General features: G+C 47.5%; 1 pseudogene; it reads right to left on the bottom strand.

The window, feature by feature from the left end:
* The window catches only part of LOC120988945, a 55,740-nt pseudogene extending 43,849 nt beyond the window's left edge, over positions 1–11,891 (bottom strand).
* Between the last annotated feature and the right edge of the window lie 7,789 nt (positions 11,892–19,680).

The following is a 19,680-nucleotide window of genomic DNA, read 5'->3' on the forward strand; positions in this document are numbered from 1 at the left end:
TCTTGCGTAGCTTTCGAAAAATCCGGGTATATCTCTATATTAGCATCGTTGTATTTTACCGTTTGTGCTTCTCTCTTCCACCTAAGGATATTATCCCGATCCCTTGAGGAGGTCATTTTAATTAACAAAGGCCTTGGTGCTAGCCCTGGTAGGGGTTTTCTTGTTGGGATACGGTGTGCTCTCTCCACTATGGGTGCTATAACCGCTCCTGAGGCTATTATATTATCTGACAGCCATTTTTGTATGAAACCTATAGGGTCATCTTTTTCTGCTCCTTCTGGAAAACCCACTAATTTGAGATTGTCTCTCCGTGATCTGTCCTCCAAATCGGCCATTTTTTCCTTCAGTGCCTTATTATCACTCTCTACTGTTGCCATCCTTTTTTTAATCTGGCTGGATTCTTTTTGCAGCTCTGTAGTCAAGGTTTCATACTCTTTGACGCGCTACCTCATTTTATTTGGATCGTCCTGGAGTACCGAGATGTCGGTCTGCACTGCTGCCACCGTTGTCGTTAGAGTACTTAATGATTGGTTGGTTGTTCTAACTGCTTCCAGTATGCCTGCTAATTTGTGATCAATGTTACTCATCTGGTTATCTACTTCTGCTACCCGGTTTTCTCCCACCTTATTTAGAGGGTTTTCATTCTCTTCATAATCCCCCATCTGTGATGTTTGTTTCTGATTACCCCTTGTCTTGGGCAATAGAGGTGGGGATTTAAGATATTTATCAAGCTGCGTCCTTACAGCACCCCCTTTAGGTGGAGAGGTTCCAATGGACTTTCTGTTTTGCGGTTTTGGGGCCATTTTTTTTTTTTTTTTTTTTTTTTTTTTTTTTTTCCTTTTCCCCCCTTTACCCCCTAGATCCCCTCCCCTTTTGACCTCTTACACGGTGATTCCAGAATAGATATTGCACAGATCTCAATGTTCCTTATACATACAACCATGTATATCTTATAGCACCCAGAGAGATTAAATAAATCCGGGATCTTGCATATAGGCCCCCAGTCACCTGAATCGCAAAAAAACTCCTGAATAGAATTGTCCCAGTTCTGGGGCTCGTAGATTCCGGGGTCTGGGGATCAAAGGGGGGGTGGTGCAGTTTTTACCACGAAGCAGTGCAATGTCCAGCAACAAAACAGGGGCAGTGGTGATATATACTGATGTGGCTGATATAAGGCTGTTTTGAACTTTACAGCTATCGTGGCAACCCCACAGGTAGATCAGTGAAACAGCTGACGGGTGAAGCAACGTATATTGCAGCATATAATGAAGCGATCAGCCCCCCTCTCTTCAGGGCCACCCTGCAGCAAGGCAGGTAATCATTTAATGAATCGGTCAGCCCCCTTCTCTTCAGGGCCACCCGGCAGCAGGGCAGATAAAACCAGGGAAACGGCTCACAAACGACCGCTCCCAACAAACAGCGCCAGGCAAATGGGACTCCCAGAGACAGCAGTACAGCAACACACGAGGAGGCATCTACTCACGCCGCGCGCGACTCCCAATCTTCGGACACCGCATAGGACCTCCAATCTTGAGCAGCCCAGAGCGGGCATAGAAGGGCAGCCTGAGACAGTTAGGCCCCCTGGTAAGGACCCCGGACGTCCAACCTCCGAAGTCAATTCAGCGGGGAGAGCAGCAGTGCTTCACAGCAGGGGGACAGACCGGCGGACCCAGCGGACACGTCGATCAAGTAGGTCAGCCTCTCAACAAGGGGACGAGCTCATCGAGTCGAGCGGCGCATCAGCGCATCAGCATCGTCGCCCGTGCCGCAGCGAGAGCAGGAGCCGGAGTCGGCGTTATGGGAGGGGGGAGGACCGCTGCACGCACGTCTATTCACGTCATGCCGCAACGCCTCCTCCTGTTATACTTTAAAAATTAGAGAAATAGACCAGGCACTCTATATATGTGGCCAAGAACGAGATATTTATTCAATATACATATGAAATCAATTGTTAAAGATAACTAATGTGACATAACAGCATAAAAATTGGCACAAAGTAATTAGCAGCAGTATCCAATGTAACATAAAATGTAGCAGCAATGTAACAATGTGGCAGCAATGATATATCAATTAGTGGCAATAGTTAAAGTTCAAACCTAAAAAAACGCAATCTAATAGCAGCAATAGTTAAAGTCCAGCCATAAAAAATCGCAATCTGATTGTGCGTTTATACATCCATACGGCAAGGAATATGACTAATAGCAGCATTAATATAATTCATCATGGGAAAACCGCCAAAGTCTTTGCATATAGTTCCGGATCCAAATGTCTTTTAGTATGCACAGTTCCACTCCTAGCTCACTATACTAGTGCAAGCAAATAGGTTACCAGTCTTTTCAATATAACCGGAGAGACCAGCAGGTACAATGCGGTAAGCACTCGCGGTGGCGTCCCACCAACTTGTAGTTGCTGATACAATGTTACCTTGATCTGGTCGCTTCACCTTTCTGAATCCGGACTTGATGGTTTGTAATGGAGTGGATGTCAGCTGACTCTGTGTCCAGTATCATCAGCGGGTTGTGCGCTCAGTGAACCCAAGCATCGCCAGAGCTTTTCGTTTCAGAAACTTAATTCAAATCCAGGGGAGACTCTTTGCCAGCATGCCGGTGCAAGGTGTAGCCCATACGCGTTTCGGGGATGTGGCCCCTTCCAAAGTGTTAACCTTGCAATGTTTCCCCTCCTTCTTTTATATTCCAATCCAAGTATCAAAGGCTGGACCGGAATCACAATGTTCCACAGGTAAATGTAAAACCCGGATTTACTATGATGCGGCTCCTATGCGTTTCCTATGTGGTTTTTATTATCAAGTTTTTATGCCATAGCTGCTTAAATACAATATAAAACACAATGGATGTTAAAAAAAAATATAAAATATATTCAATTTCACTAAAATAAACAATAAAATCGTCAATTATGCAGCCAGAAACATTAAAAGATTGTTCCGAAGTGTATTTAATTTCACTAAGATACACATTCAATCCTCAATACAGCCACAAATGTAGAGAAACTATATCGAGATCACACTTGTAAATGTAAAACCCAGATATTCCATAATGCAGCTCCTATGAGTTTACTATATCTTTTTTTTTTTCAAGTTACGTTTTTAGATTCCATATGAAACCCAGTAGGTGTTTAATAAGTCCAGATATATTCAATGGATGTTAAATAAATCTAGAATATATTCAATTTCACTACCATACATAGTAAGATAATCATTTATTCCTCAATATGGCCGCTGGATATGGGAACAAATGAGTTCCCTGATATGTGCCTTCTATAAACACCTATAGCACGGGGGGGCAAACTAGTATGTCCCCCACCGTGTTGGAAAAGGACACATTCACAGGAACCCAAACAGTTCCCAATCTGCATTTAACCCATTTGGTGCCAATGAGCCGAAATCAAATATCAATTTTGATTCTAATCTGGACATCTTTTTTACCAGGTCACCTCCCCTCCAGTCTGGTTCTACTTTGGCTAAAGCTGTGTATATCAGGCCAGTGGGATCTTTATTGTGGCATGTTTTGAAGTGCTTTGATACGGTATGATTCTCATAGCCCCGTCGTATGTTGGCCACATGTTCAGAGACCCTTTTTTTTAAAAGTCTCTTAGTGCGGCCAACATACTGTTTCTTACAGGGGCATGTCAGCAAATAGATGACACTCTTGCTATTGCAAGTAAAGAAAGTTTTTATCTCATGTGAATAGCCATTACTATTAGAGATGGCCTTCACAGTTTTTTTTAGGAAAATTTGTTATCTTGCAATTGGGGCATGAGTTACATCTATAGAATCCCTCAAAGCACAGCCAATGTTTGTCTTTCGATTGATTCAATCTTTTAACTGTAGGGGCTATCTTTACACCCAGATTATCCACACGTGTATATACTATTTTAGGTTTTATTGGTAGCACGGGTCCTATGATTTTATCTTTTAATAAGAAGGGGCAATGTTTAATAATACTGGCTTCCACTTTCTTGTGCTGGGTATTAAAAGGTAACACAATCTGTAACCCTTCATGCAGCATCAGATCATTTTGGGGTTCTGTCATTTTCTCCACAAAAAAATCTTTGCGGTCCAAGTTTTTAACCTTATTCAAAGATCCTTCAATACATTGGTTTGGGTAATTCTTATCTATGAACTGCTGTTTCAGGGTTTCGGCCTCTTTCATAAATGTGTCGTCAATTGTGCAATTTCTCTTGAGGCGTCTGAATTGGCTAATGGTGACATTCAGAAGCCACTTGGGAAGGTGGCAGCTAGAGTGTAATATAAAATTATTCTTGGCTGTCGGCTTATGATACGTGCTACAGATCAACTTGTCTACATTGACATCAATATTCAAGTCAAAAAATTCAATATGAGTTTTGCTAATATTTGATGTAAAATGGAGGTTCAGATTATTGCAATTGATCTCAGATAAAAAAGAATTCAATGCTGAGTCTGATCCCCTCCAAATAAAAACAACGTTGTCTATGTACCGCCTCCAGAGCACCAGATCCGCCCCCAGCTTTGGCGAGATATTCTCATCCTCCCAATCCGACATAAATAGATTTGCATAACTGGGGGCGAATCTGGTGCCCATCGCGGTACCAGACTTCTGTAAAAAGAATTCTGTATCAAACGTAAAATAATTATGTTTAAGAATAAAATTAGCCGCTTCCGATATATAATCTATCTGTATGGGTTTGAACCTACCACTTTTATGCAATTGGGATGACAATGCCTCCAATCCTTGTTCATGTTTGATAAATGTATATAAAGATTGGACATCTAACGTGGCCAATACCAAATCCTGGTCTACTGTAAGATTTTCAGGAATTTTGATTATTTGTGTAGTATCTTTTACTATCGGCTGCAACTGGCGGTCAACGTATTGTGAGAGATTGGCCGTCAGGGAATTGATCCCCGAAATTATCGGGCGGCCTGGAGGGTTTATAACTAAGGCATTTATGCACCTTCGGTAAATAATAAAAAACCGGAAGCCTGCATTGTGTATTTAGTATAAAATTCACCTCGCTCTCCAATAGGATGTTCGTCCGTGCGCCTTTCTCACATAATTCCACCAACTGTGGATTAAATTTAATTTATTGGGTCCTTGGTCAATTTGGTATAAATCTCCATATCTGTTAGTTGTCTATAACATTCTCTTCTATAATCCTCTGTATTTAAAATCACTATAGCTACACCTTTATCCGCGGGCCGGATTGTGATTGCTTCATTCTTCTGGAGTAATTTAATGGCTGCAATTTCCTGATTAGAAAGGTTTGATCTATTTTTATTTTTATTCCCATTGCTCATAGATCTAATATCCCGTTCTACATTTTTCCTGAAGGCCTCTATTTCAGAACTAATTTCATTTCTGGGATATTTAGTCAATTTGGCCCTTAGTTCAGTATGGATAAAACTTGATGTCGTCTGGGCACTGGTGTTAATGGGATTTTTAAGAAATATTTCTTGAGGCAGATTTTCCTCACAAATTTTTCAACTCCCACATAAGTGTCAAATTTACTCAGACATGAACTTGGAGCAAATTTGAGACCCTTGTTCAATAGTGAAACCTGGGATGGTGTCAGGTTTATTTTACTTAAATTAATTATAGAGCTTTGTGATAATAATTCTGTGTCTAATATTTGTGTTTGTGTCTTCTTTCTTTTTGCCCTTCTTGTTTTCCTCTTGGTTCTTGATAATTTTGTGTCCAATTGTGGTATCTCTCCGGTGTTCTGTGTGATCTCTCTGGTTATACTTTAAAAATTACCCCGATATGTCAGAGCGGCTGCATAAAGTGCGGGCCGTCTGTGCGCGCTTTCTGCATTCTCACCCTGCTGCTGCTCGCCTATCAGCGCTGCTGCATAACTTCAGCCTTTCAGCTCACCGCCTCATATGCGACGTGCCCACAAGGTGGAACTCCACCTTGCACATGCTGGCCAGACTGTGTGAACAGCAGTAGGCGATAGTGGAGTTTCAGCTGCAGCACGCAGGGGTGAGTCGCTCTGCTGAACAGCACCACTTCACCACCAATGACTGGGCATCCATGTGAGACCTGTGTTCCTTGTTGCGCTGTTTCGAGTACTCCACTAACATGGCCAGTGCCGATAACGCAGTTCTCAGCCTTACTATCCCACTTCTATGCCTCCTTGGAAAAATGCTTCTGGCGATGATGGAAGAGGATGTGGCACAGGAGGAGGAGGAGGAGGAGGAGGAGGAAGAGGGATCATTTCATAGGGTTTCCGGCCAGTCATTCGCAAGTGGTTCCGAGGGTGGGTTCCAGCACCCACAAACGCCAGGTACACAATTGTCCAGCCAGGGCACAGTTCTGGAGGATGATGAGGTGGAGGATGAGGAGGAGTTATTGGAGGAAGAGGAACCGTGTTCACAGCAAGGTGGCACCCAAACCAGCTCATGGCCATCACTGGTGCGTGGCTTTCGGGGATACAGAAGAAACAGATGATACACCTCCCACAGAGGACAGCTTTTCGTTGCCTATGGGCAGCCTGGCACAGATGAGCGATTACATGCTGCAGTGTCTCCGCAATGACCGCCGAGTTTCCCACATTCTAACTTGTGCTGATTACTGGGTGGCTACGCTGCTGGATCCCCGTTACAAGGACAACGTAACATCCTTAATTCCGTCACTGGAGCGTGATCATAAGATGCTCGAGTACAAGCGCATGCTGGTAGATGCGCTTCTGGTGGCATTCCCACCTGACAGCGGGGGCACAGTGGAAGCACAGGGCGAAGGCAGAGGAAGAGGCCGCCAATGCAGCTGGGGCACCGCCAGCACCTCAGAAGGCAGGTTTAGCATGGCCGAAATGTGGAAAAGCTTTGTCAGCACGCCACAGCAACCAGCACCACCAGCTGATATGGAATGTCTTAGCAGGAGGCAGCATTTCACCAACATGGTGGAGCAGTATGTGTGCACACGCCTACACGTACTGAATGACGGGTCTGCCCTCTTCAACTTCTGGGTCTCCAAATTGGGCACATGGCCTGAGCTTGCCCTTTACGCCTTGGAGGTGCTGGCCTGCCCTGCAGCCAGTGTATTGTCTGAGCCTGTGTTTAGCACGGAAGGGGGCATTATCACAGACAAGCGCAGCTGCCTGTTCACAGCCAATGTGGACAAGCTCACATTCATTAAAATGAACCAGACATGTATACCGGCCTTACCCAGCCATTGTTATACTACAGCACAATTGATCATTGTTGTATTTTGGATATTTCCCACTCTTTTGGGGTGTACCCTAATAAATAAAAAAAATTAAATTAAAACCAAAAACCAGCGTTGGCTACCTCGTCCTCCTCCACCGCCGCTTCCACCTATACCGCTACGTCCACCACCTGTCACATCTGTGACAGGTCTCAGAAGGTCTGAAAGATTATCTACGCATTAGTGATCTGACAGCCTCTTTTGGTTTCACTTTGTCGGTGTGTTGCTGGTATGTCCACACCTCCTGTTCACGTGTGGATCATGTGACCTTTACCTCGCCCAATTTAGTCTGACTTTTCCCATCACTCCTTGCTTGGGATAGCTTCATTTGGTCTTGGAAGAGCTGGAGTGTGGTTCGTGTTGAAGTCCTGTTCATCCTTCATCCTCTGAAGTTAAGTGTTCGGCTTGTCGTGTTTTGTATCCCCCCCCCCCCCCCCCTGGTTGTTTACTAGGCCTCAGTGAGATGCTAGTTCCTTCACCAGGGAAGGAACGGGTGGTCTCTGCCCTGTCATTATCTATAGGGCATCTGAGGGTTACCAGGGTTTTCTAGGTTCCCGTGTATGGGTATCTCTACCATCAAGACCATCAAGAGGTGCCCATACGGATAGGAGCTAGGGCCAGGAGCGGGGTTTTATAGGTGGTGACCCTTTTCCTTTCCTAGCAGTGAGGCCTAGTGTCTTTCCCCTTCCTTCTTGATTGTCTGTTGGTGTTCTCCCCACTACATCCGTGACACCACCTCCTCAAACTGTTACATTTTCGGGTGAAATTCACAAATTTTTGGGTGTGATATACCCCTGCTGTACCTAGTAGACAGGTAAAAACATTTCACAAATTTGTCTGTTACATTGTTGGGTAACATTTACCAATTTTTGGCTATGATATACACCTGCTCTACCTATTGGACAGGGAAATACATTTCACTAATTTGTCTGTTACATTGTTGGGTGACAAATGCTCATCTTTTGCGCTAGAAAGTACATTTGCTGCCTACACTGCATTTAGGACCGTACGAATGGTGAGGCCAGAACAAGTACAGGCGATAGTAGATTGGGTAGCTGTTCACTAATTTGTCTGTTACATTTTCGGGTGAAATTCACCAATTTTTGGGTGTGATATACCCCTGCTCTACCTAGTAGACAGGTGACATTTCACTAATTTGTCTGTTACATATTCGGGTGAAATTCACCAATTTTTTGCTGTGATATACCCCTGCTATACCTAGTAGACAGGTAAACAAATTTCACTAATTTGTCTGTTACATTCTCTGGTGAAATTTACCAATTTTTGGCTGTGATATACTCTGCTATACCTACAGTAGTAGACATGTAAAAACATTTCACTAATTTGTCTGTTACATTCTTGGGTGATATTTGACCATTTTTGACGTGATTAAACCCCTGCTCTGCATAGGTGACAGGAACATAAATTTCAAAAAATCGTCTTATACATTGTCAGGTGACATTTTACCAATTTTGCCGTATACAATTTTACGGATTTTATGTTATTTGAAGTCATTTCATTATCCACATTTGTTTGCAGAGCACTTGCCATGCTCTTAACCACATTTTGCTGGCATTTGCAGACCTCTAGCCCTTTCCATGACATTTTTAGAGACATTTTAGTGCTCAAAAGTTCGGGTCCCCATTGACTTCAATGGGGTTCGGGTTCGGGGTCAAGTTCGGGTCCCAAACTTAAACTTTTTTGTGAAGTTTGGCCGAACCCGTCAAACCCAGGTGTCCGTTCAACTCTACTCCTGAGCAACTTTAGTTCCTAGCCTTGTCTAAGTTACTGTGAGCAAAGGTGTTTCTGTGATTCTTGCTATTACTGTTTAATGTACCCTCCCTATGTTATTTAACGGACCTTGTCTTACTGCCGTATGCCCCTGACTTTGTATCTTGCCTTAAAGATTTTGCTATCTTGCTGCCTGTCCTGACCTCGGACCTCGTTTACAGACTTCAGCATATTAACACCTGCCCTGACCTTGGATTTTGAACTCAGACCTTGCCTTGCCACTGCCTGATCAGCCTCTGGCCTCCTAGCACCTTCTGGGTGTACCATACCAACTGGAGGTCAGTCCAGTGGGTCCACGCCCAGGTTACTGTTCATGTGTGTTCCAACCCACCTCAGAGGTAGCACCTGGTGTACCCCTTGGGAAAAGTCTATCCTCCCCATCAGAGATATTGTGAAAAACGAGGGGTGCACTTGGATATCTCCCTCTGAGGAGGTTGGTCACATGGGACTGCAGGCATCACACCTGCTGATCATTACAATTTCCACGGCCACCACCCTCCTCCTCTGATGTTACCTCCTCCCCAGCACCCCTATCAGACTCGCAGGTCCTGTCCAAAATACAATTATGGGCATCCTGACCCTCCACTACATTTTTATCTGACAGATATGTCATAGTGGACTCCTTGGCCTCCTCAAAATTCCCTGGTCTGTATTCATCCCAAATGTCACTGTTGCTAATACTGTCCCTACTCCCTGGCAATAAGTGCTATTCCTACCACCTCCACCAACATAGCTATGCAACCCCCTCCTATTGGCAGTTCAAATGCTGACTGTTCTTACACAACTCATTTACAGGAAAACTCTATGTTCTATAGTGCGTGGGGTTTTGTTACCTCTTCTTAGGGAAAAAAAGAAGGTCACCAACTAGGAGTGGGCAGTTAAGACAGAGATGATGCAAATTAAATGCTTCTCTGGAGTTGCAAGGATGTGGAGTAATGCTGTGATTCCTGGCTCCAAGGCACGGTGTCAAACTGAGAGGTGACTCAGAGGTGACTGTGACAGTGCGGTTCACCATGACGTGTGTTGCCATGTAGGCTGGCTGCATGCCTTTTGGGTACTGGCTGCGGGTGTTTCCGTGCAGGCTGGTTGCTTTGCCTGCATGCTGGCTGCGGTATCTGGTGCGAACCTGCCCGTGTACGTGTGTACCCCTTTGACAGTATATGTATTTTGTTCAGTGTTCCTGGTTGCCATGGGCAACACCTAGTTCTGTATCCTGGTTGCCAGGGGCAACATCCGGTTCTGTTTCTGTGTGTCTTGGCTGTCTGAGCTCCGGTGCTGATGGGGTTAACTTCCCCTGTCTGCTGTGCCTGGGTATATCTTCCCAGGTGCCTCGTTACCCAGCTATATAGTCCTGTGAGCTGTGGTTCTGGGGGTCAGTCTTTGTCAGTCTGTCCTGAGTCCTGTCTGTGCTGCTAGGTGTTGCACCTCACTTCTGTTCCTGGGGGTTTTCAGTTACCTTTCTGCATGGTGTCGTCTGGTTTTGCATTGTTAGTCTCTGTTCGTCTGTTCCTGCTCTGTTATGGTGTAATTGATTATGTCCTGTTCTGATCTGTTTCTGCTCTGTATGATGTTATTTGTTCCTGTTCTGTTCCATGTTTTCACCTAGCAGAGCGTATCTGCATCTGAGCGCCTAGCAGTGCGTAACTGCGTCCGTTATCGGTTCCTGCCCTGTATGTTTGTTTAATGTCTCCTCCAGAAGGGGGTTCCTGGCTTCCCCGGAGGGGGAATCGCTACCCTGTGTGTACCTCTGGTTCTGTTTGTCTGTCCAGCTGGAGGTTTTACCAGCCTGTTCCTGGCAGGTAGGGGCCAAGCATTCCGGGACCTTCTTGAGGTGCGACCAGTGAGCCCTCGGCCCAGTCATTCCCACCATCCGGGGCTCTGTGAAGTACGGGGCTCACTGGCTGCACCCTCAGGGTTTTGCTGTGATTCTCCGGTACTCTTGGTCCTGTGGTATCGTTACCACTTCTGTTTACCTGCTTCTCTGTCATGTCTGTGTACTCGGGACAGGGCATCAGCATTTCCCTGTAACCAGCCTGCCCTGTGTTCTACTGTGAACTTAAAGTTTTGCAGAGACAAGAACCACCTAGTGACCCGAACATTCCTCTCTTTGGCCTGGCTCATCCACTTGAGAGGGGAGTGATCGGTCACGGAACTTCCTCCCCAACAGATAACAGCCGAGAGACTCGAGTGCCCACTTGATGGCCAGGCACTCTCTCTACACTATACTGTATCGGGTCTCCGCTAGAGTGAGCTTACGGCTGAGGAAAACAACGGGATGCTCCTCCACGTTGACTTCCTGAGACAGTACCGCACCGAGGCCTACTTCGGAGGCATCAGTCTGTACCACAAATTCCCTCTTGAAGTCGGGCAAACCCGGGGACCGGCAAGTCCTCCATATCTCCCACCATCACACTTAGCACCGAAGTGGCGCTCACCCCTACCGCTGGCCCTTCAGACTCCCAGTGTTCTTGTCTCCCCCCTGAGCCATGCCATTCTCGGGGGTTAACCCTGTCTCATTGGTATCAGTCACTCTCGTAACCGGCCGCAGTGCCGGGAAGCCTGGGAAGTCTCTCCCTATTATAAGTTCATAGTGTAGGTTGGTTGCGACAGCCACCTCGTGGGTTCACCTGCCGGAAACCATGGACAGAGACACCATAGCAATAGGGTAGTCTTTTAAGTCCCCATGTATACACATGACTCTCACCTTACGGCCGGTGTACTTTGCACATTCACCCCCAGTCTTGCCAAAATCTCCCCATTTACCTTTGGGTAGTTGGCCACTTGATCATCCGGCAAATCAAAATACACGCGCTGATACTCTGATGCCAGGAAAGGAGCAATGACCTCAGCCCACTGGTCCGGGGGCAGCCTTTCCTTGGTGGAAACTTTCTCATACATTGCCAGGTATGTTTCGATGTCATCTGTGGGTGTAATGTTAGGGATCGCTGCACATACTGCTTTCCGGGCATCGTGGACGCTTGGGGTTGCTGCTGCTGTTTGCAAAGCCATCACGTGTTGTAGCAGCAACTGGCTGGTCTCTTGCTGCTGCTTATTGGCCTCTCGCTGCTGCAGATTAGTCTCTATGAGGGCCTTCAAAACAGCCTCCATTTTGTCATGTGACATAGGTTTAAATCTATCAGGTTTGATAAACGACATACACCCATGTGCAAACCAAAAATATTTCGGCGATCACGCCAGCCTCACTGCGCTTGCCTGCTCCAAGCCACCAATTGTAGGGATTTGCTCTGGTAGGCAGGGTAAGCGGACGTAATACAGAGGAAAGACCACGGTTGAAAAAACAAAAGTCCAGTGTTTATTCACACAGAGAAGGCAGAAAAGAAAAACAATGCTTTGCAGGGTCCTGGTGTTAGTTCACACAGCAAGAGTTCCCAAAAATAACATAAATCACCTGGAAGACCACAGCAGGCTTTAGGGCGCCTGACTCCCAGCAGGCGGCTCTCATGCAGCTCTCAGCTTTGCAGTATGGCGGATCTCCTCAGCTCCCAAAAACACAGCGCTTCCACATCTCCACTATCACTTGGAGGATCATTCCACACCCAGCAGAGCTGCTGGATGGGTTTTTAAACCCAGCCCAAAACCTGGCCTGGACGTGGGGAACAGCCACCCACCCTGCTCTTTGGCTGCTCCCAATAAGAACCGGCCCGGATTGGCTTTACAGCCACACTAAGTAAAACAGTGTCAGCGAGCACTAGCTGCCTCTGACACACAAAATTACCGGTTCTTATTGCAATGAGCAGGACCGTGGGAACGGTTAGGCGGACGCCAAAATATGCAGTGGGTCCGGATATGGGTATAATAGTCTATGTTTTTTGTTTGTGACGCCAATTGCAGCGTGCGCAGGGTACAGTCTCAGGGCCCTTTAAGGTGTTGCAACTCACGTACCATGTTAGGAATGCCAGAGTGGTGTAATGTCTCTGTATGGTAGTGGTAATGGTGTCAACGGTGTCTCCTACCTTGGTACGGCTGGACTCCTGGATCCTGGCTCACTTGCAATAAATGAGTGTGTTGCTAGTAGGAGTAATTGAGGGTTTTGGTAGTAATGAATGAGATCCAGACTTGGAATATAATTGTTGGATTTTACTAGTTTATGATGTAAAGTCATGATTTTATGAAAGACACGGAGGCGAGTATTGCATCATCTCTCTTTACTGACAGCCACAGCAGCAAAGAAAAAATGAAACCAAATTAACATATTGCCATAGCAACCGTCCCCTCCCAACTTAGTCCTCAATATAATGTCCCTTAGACCATAGTACTTCCTCTTTCTTGGCGGATGCCACTCCAACCGGACCGGACATTGGACACTCCAAACTGAACCGCATGAAACTGGAACCATCCGAACTTGAAACACCCCGAAAGGGACAACAACAGAGTCTTCTTCCGGAACCTCTGGAAAAAAGGGGTAGTCCTCTGATCCCGCAACCGTTGAACTGGAACGGGACGAAGCTACTCCACAGGAACAAATGGGTATAACCCATCAGCGAACTCATCCTACAAAGAGAATAAAATGCATGAAAGAAAATGCTCCATCTGTATGACACATGCAAGCACGACAAACCAGCAAGAATCCACAATAATACAGAATATCACAAAATAAACTGTACATCAACATAAACAAGGGAGGGGAGACACTAAGGGTGGGCAATACTCGCCTCCGTGTCTTTCATAAAATCATGACTTTACGTCATAAACTAGTAAAATCCAACAATTTTATTCCAAGACACGGAGGCTCCTATTGCAAGTTTAAAGCTGTAAAATAACCGAAGAAAAAGCATGCAGAGAAGGGCGAAAGTAGAATTCTTTAAAAGTCGAAGCCCGAGACCAGTCGGCAATCCTCATGATGTCCTCCAGACGAGCCCCAGACACCAACATAGAGGTGGAAGCTGCACTCCTAGTAGAATGGGCCATGAACACCGAGGTGTCCACACCTGCTAAAGACATAGTCCATTTAACCCAACGCGCCAGAGTAGGAGTAGAAACCGGGGCAAACGGACGTCGATACCAGAGAAACAACTGAGGGTTCCCAGCAGATCTATGCATGGAGGTCCTAGCCTCATATTCCCGGAGACAATCGACCGGGCAAAGGTTCGGAACAGCCGGAAAACTGGGGTAAGAAACTGAACGAATATGTGTCTTGGTCCGACGGGAAATATTGAAAGTGACCCCTTCCGGCAAAAATGATCTGGCGTCAACATCTAAGGCCCTGACAACAGAAACTCTTTTGCAAGAGATAAGGCAAAAGAAGGTAACCAGTTTGGCCGAAAGCTGGCGCAGGGAAAGTTGAGAGTTAGATGGCCATGTAGAGAAAAGATCCAAGACCAAGGAGACATCCCAGGTAGAAGAAAAACGCGGCCAAGGAGGCCGAGACTTACGAGATCCCTTGAGGAGACGGCATACCAGGGGATGTTGACCCGCAGGACGTCCTTCGAATCCCTGGTGAAAGGAAGAAATCGCAGACCGGAAAAGATTGATCGTACGATACGCCTTACCTTCCTCAAATAAGGTCGTCAAAAACTCTAGGACGTCTAATACAGGGGCTCAAAGGGGATCCACACCTCAAGCCACGCACCAACCAGTCCATGATCCCCAGGCCGCTCTATAGGCCCTCCTGGTGCCCGGAGTCCACGACTGTTCCAAGAGTCTTCGAGCTGCGTCCGAAAGATCCTCGCCTTGGCTGAGGCGCCAAATATTCTGCAGGCCAGCAGACGGAGAGATCCCCCTAACAGTAGTGGGTGTCGCGCGCCTCCGGAGTCTCAGAGAAGATCTGGGTAGTCCGAAAGAAGAAGTGGCGGCAGGATGAGCAGGTCCAGCAGGTGAGGAAACCACGACTGGGAAGTCCAAAACGGCACAATCAACACCAATTCCGCTTGTTGACACCGCACCTGAGTCAAAACCCGGGGAAGCATCGCAAACGGTGGGAATGCATAAAGAAGAGGTCCGCGCCAATCTTGCAGGAATGCGTCCACTGCCTCCGCGTCTGGATCCGGTCGCCAACTGAAAAAAAGCGGTAACTGAGCGTTCAACCGAGAGGCAAACAGATCGATATAGAATGGACCCCAGAGGGACGAAATGTCTGAGAACACCAGCCCATCTAACTTCCAATGGCTGCCATCCCTGAGGTATCGAGAGTTCCAGTCTGCCTGGACATTCTGCAGACCAGGCAGATACTCCGCCACCACTGTAAGCTCCTAGTTGAGACAGAAAGACCAGAACTCCTTGGCCAAATGAGACAACATGCTGGAATGGGTACCTCCCATGAAATTGACATACCGGACAGCAGACACATTGTCCATACGAAGGCGAATGCAGGCACTGGCGACGTTCTTGGCAAAACTGCGGATGGCAAACGACCCGGCCAACAGCTCCAGGGCATTGATATGGAGTGAGGCTTCCTCCTGAGACCAACGTCCTCCGGTGGAGACTCCATCGCAGTGGGCCCCCCACCCGAGCAGGCTGGCGTCCGAGTCGATCGTGAAATCCGGACGCGGGCCGCAGATCGCATTCCCATTCCAAGCTTGAAGGTTCGAGATCCACCAACGCAACTCGTCTCGAGTCTCCGAATCCAGCGAGATCATATCCGCGTACGAGGCATCGATCTGAAGGTGTGCACGCTTCAGGCGCTGGATAGCCCGATAATGGAGAGGGGCCGGAAACACCGCTTGAATGGAGGAGGAGAGGAGTCCTATGATCCGCGCCAGATGGCGAAGCGTAATCCGAGGGGTCATCAGCGTCTTGCGTAGTTCCTTGCGGATGGACCGGAGCTTCGACTGAGGAAGGCTGAGAGTTTCCGAGACGGAGTCCACCGAGAAACCGAGGAATTCCATTACTCTGGAGGGGATTAACGAAGACTTCTCGTAGTTGATGAGGAAGCCCAATCGGAATAAGAGATCCATCATTACCTGTAACTGCGAAAGAAGGATAGTGGGATCCTGAGCAAGAAGAAGAATGTCGTCCAGGTAGATGATTAACCTGATCTCGCGACAGCGGAGCCAAGCCACAACCGGACGCATGATCTTGGTGAAGCACCAAGGAGCCGACGACAGGCCGAAGGGAAGGCAAGAGAAATGCCATACCTGACCTCTCCAAAGGAAACGGAGAAGGTCCCTGGAAGGTACCGAGACCGGAACGGTGAGATAGGCATCCTTCAGATCTAATTTCACCATCCAATCTCTCTGGAGGAGGAGATCCCTGAGGAGGTGAATGCCCTCCATTTAGAAGTGCCTGTAACGCACAAATCTGTTTAGAGGCTTGAGATTTATGCCGGGGCACATCTGCCCCCCTTTCTTCCGTACGAGGAAAATACTGCTGAGCAGGCCCTCTGTAGGGTATGGAACCAGCTCGATGGCGCTTTTGTGAAGGAGTTCTGTGAGTTCCTTGTCTATCGCTCTTGACGCAGCCCTGGAGGATGGGATAGGTGGGGGAAAAGGAAGATGGTGTGGGAACTGAACCAGTTCTATCTGGAAACCCCGGATTGTGGACCCAACTGTCTGACGTGATTGACTCCCAGACATGAGAAAAATGTTGGAGTCTGCCCCCTAGACAAACTGGAGAAGAAGGAAGACGAGGGACACTTACCAAGGGGACGATGGAACCCAGAGCTTCCTCTGAAAGGCCTGCGGCTAGGTGCACTTCGGGATGGGAAGAAAGCCTGCGATTGCCTGGAGTCCTGGAATGAGGATCGCTGAGTGAAGGGTCTCTGACCGTAGGAGCCTCTGCCCGCATCACGGGCGTGGAATGAAGAGCGGCTGGCCGAACGGCTCCTGAAACTGCCGGCCCTCGAGGAAAAACGGCCCTGGAACACACTCCTCATGGACGATTGCGCCTTGTCCAGAGCCGTAAAAGCACCAACGAATCTGCCCATGTCCTTAATGAAGGACTCTCCAAACAGGAGGCCCTGTGCCTCTCTTCCGGCCTCAGTGAGGGCTAAATTCATTAATTTGGGCTCTATTTTAAATAGAATAGCCTTACGTCTTTCGATAGACAGGGAACTATTCACGTTGCCTGCTATACATATGGCCCGTTGGACCCACCCCCGGAGTTCCTCCGGATCCATGGGCGTATTATCCTCTCTGGCGATTTCCGCCATCTCAAAAATTTTTGTCAAAGGGCCGAAAACGTCCAGGAGCTTGTCCTGGCACGCTTTTAGGGCCGACTCCAACCCCCTTCTGGGGTTCCACCCTGACTTTGCCAAAAACTGGACCATTTTGGGATCCACAGACGGAGTTTCGCAAACCTTGTTCGCAACTATGGGTCTTGGGCACTCGGCCTTCAATTTGTTGCGAGCCTCCTTAGACAGAGGGCAACAAACACGCGCTTCAAGGTATTGAGCCACGTGGTCAAGGGGAAGCCATTCGGCAGATCTAGGGTGGTGGAGACTGTCGGGGTCAAAAAGGGGGTCCCCTAGAGGATCGGTCAAGACACCAGATGGCCCCTGCAATGTGTCCGAAGACGAAGGGGTGTCATAATAGGGTCAGCAGGGACAAAATCAGACAGACCTTCCTCTGGGAAATCCATGTCCTCAAATCTTGCCTCCTCCTCAGAGTCGACTTCAGAATCGATCTCTAATTCAGTCTGTGCTCTGGCACACTTCCAATTCCTCGCCCGTTCTGCCTGGCGGGATGAGGCTCTTTTTTCGCAAAGTCGCGCTCTCTGGGGTGGCATTAGACTCACCAATCAAAAGGGTTCTGGAGGCGTGAGGTACAGACAATTCGGGCTGTGCCATGTCACTGGAGACACTAGGGCGAGCTGAGAGGGCATCAGAAAAGGATTTGGTAAGGGAGTGAGTTACAGAGCCCATAGCGGCCATGATGGCTTCAGAAACCGAGCGCTGGAAAGCATCCGCAGAGAAAACGGTGCCACCAGGCGCAGGAGCAGGAGAAGAGACCTGTGCGTCTCTTCCTGCCTCAAAACCCTGTGAGGGAGGATGGCCTGATGGGTGAGACATCACTGCAGTTAAATAAACACAGTCTGGATGCAAGGATCCGACTAGACCAGACAGAGGGGCAGCGAAATAGGGTTAAACTAATCCTATGGATAGACAAACCCAGTGGGATAAAGCCTAACAGGGACAAGCTAACCTGAGAGCAGTACAAGAAAACTCACAGTGGGTAGTCACCCAGCTAGTGAGCCGAAGCGTGGAGAGGCAGCCGGACAGCAAGAGGGCGCAGGGCGGAAGGCATGGCTAGAAACCGATAGGAGGGGAAACCGCACCTAGAGGGAAAAGGACTGAGCCAGAGAAAGGAGCCGATAAGAAAAAACTACAACAAAATGGCCGCCGAAACAACGCAGCCGGCCGAAATACCGCGAGACAACGGCACAGCGCAGAAGACGGCGGGAAAGCTGGGTGAGTAGAGAAACGGGGAAGAAAACAACCCCGGAGACTAAGAGCCCGACCCCCCCCCCCACCCAAGACAGAGAAGGGGTGGAGGAGGAAGGCGCGGGTCCGCAGGGAAAGGAGAACAGTACAATTAACCCCTTCGGACCACCCCAGGAGGAGAAAACTGAAATAAGCAGAGAAATCCCGATAACCTGAGGAAAAATAAATAAAGCTATATACCCCAGCAACAACAATACAAAGATAAAGCAAATATCAACTCTATAATTTATACCACAATTGTAGAATCAAAAGATGTAAGCTGCTAAACCATAGTGATACTTATCTTGTGGCAGCAGCAAAGAAAGAGGAAGTACTATGGTCTAAGGGACATTATATAGAGGACTAAGGTGGGAGGGGACGGTTGCTATGGCAATATGTTAATTTGGTTTCATTTTTTCTTTGCTGCTGTGGCTGTCAGTAAAGAGAGATGATGCAATAGGAGCCTCCGTGTCTTGGAATAAAATTCAACTTGTCCTTACTGGTTTCAGCTTTAATCCATATGAGATACAGCAATAGTCTTGGGTCCCAGCAGGTATTGGCAATGTATGGCCGGGATTACTATCTCTTCTGCTTCTATCATATGCCTGGAGAATATGGCAGGAATCTGTCTTCTGCTCTGACTATCTTCTGCTGTGTATGGGACTGACTAGCTGAGGAGGAATTTGGCTTCTCCTGGTCTCTGGATGTTACTCACAGTTATGCTCACAGGGAATGTTTCATCCTGGAGATCTGGAGATGACTGCTTGCTGGTCACCAGTTGAGGCTGAAGGGCTCTGACTGGGAAGGGTGATCTTTGGTCTCAACCTAGACGAGGTCCTGGTTTGGGATCCCTATTTCTGGGAGCTCCTACTTGCACAGCCTTCCCCTAGCTGGGGTGGCTGGCACACTGACACTAACTTCCTTTCCTCCCCATGAGGCAGGATGTGGGAACATTCCACACCTCCTCAAAGAGGGGGGAGCTAAACTGGAATGTACTATTCCAGTCTAGATATGCTAAACTGAACTAAAGCCCTGCTAAACACATTGCTGCCACCTGCTGGTGTACATGGAAATTACAGCAAATACATGTAACAGGCTTAGAAAATGCACATTTGTGAGGAATATTAAATAAAATCACATTAGATGACAAGGCATATATTACCAACAAATAGTAGCGGGGAAAAAGAGTTTAGTAACATAACTCTGGGATGTTACATTATCTCACCGAGGCCAGGAACCACGGTGACATGTACCTTGCGCCTTCCTACATCTGTTACAAAAATTCATCTACTAACACAGGTGATAATTTGC

Source organism: Bufo bufo, chromosome 1 (assembly GCF_905171765.1).
Source record: "Bufo bufo chromosome 1, aBufBuf1.1, whole genome shotgun sequence".
NCBI classification, from domain to species: domain Eukaryota; kingdom Metazoa; phylum Chordata; class Amphibia; order Anura; family Bufonidae; genus Bufo; species Bufo bufo.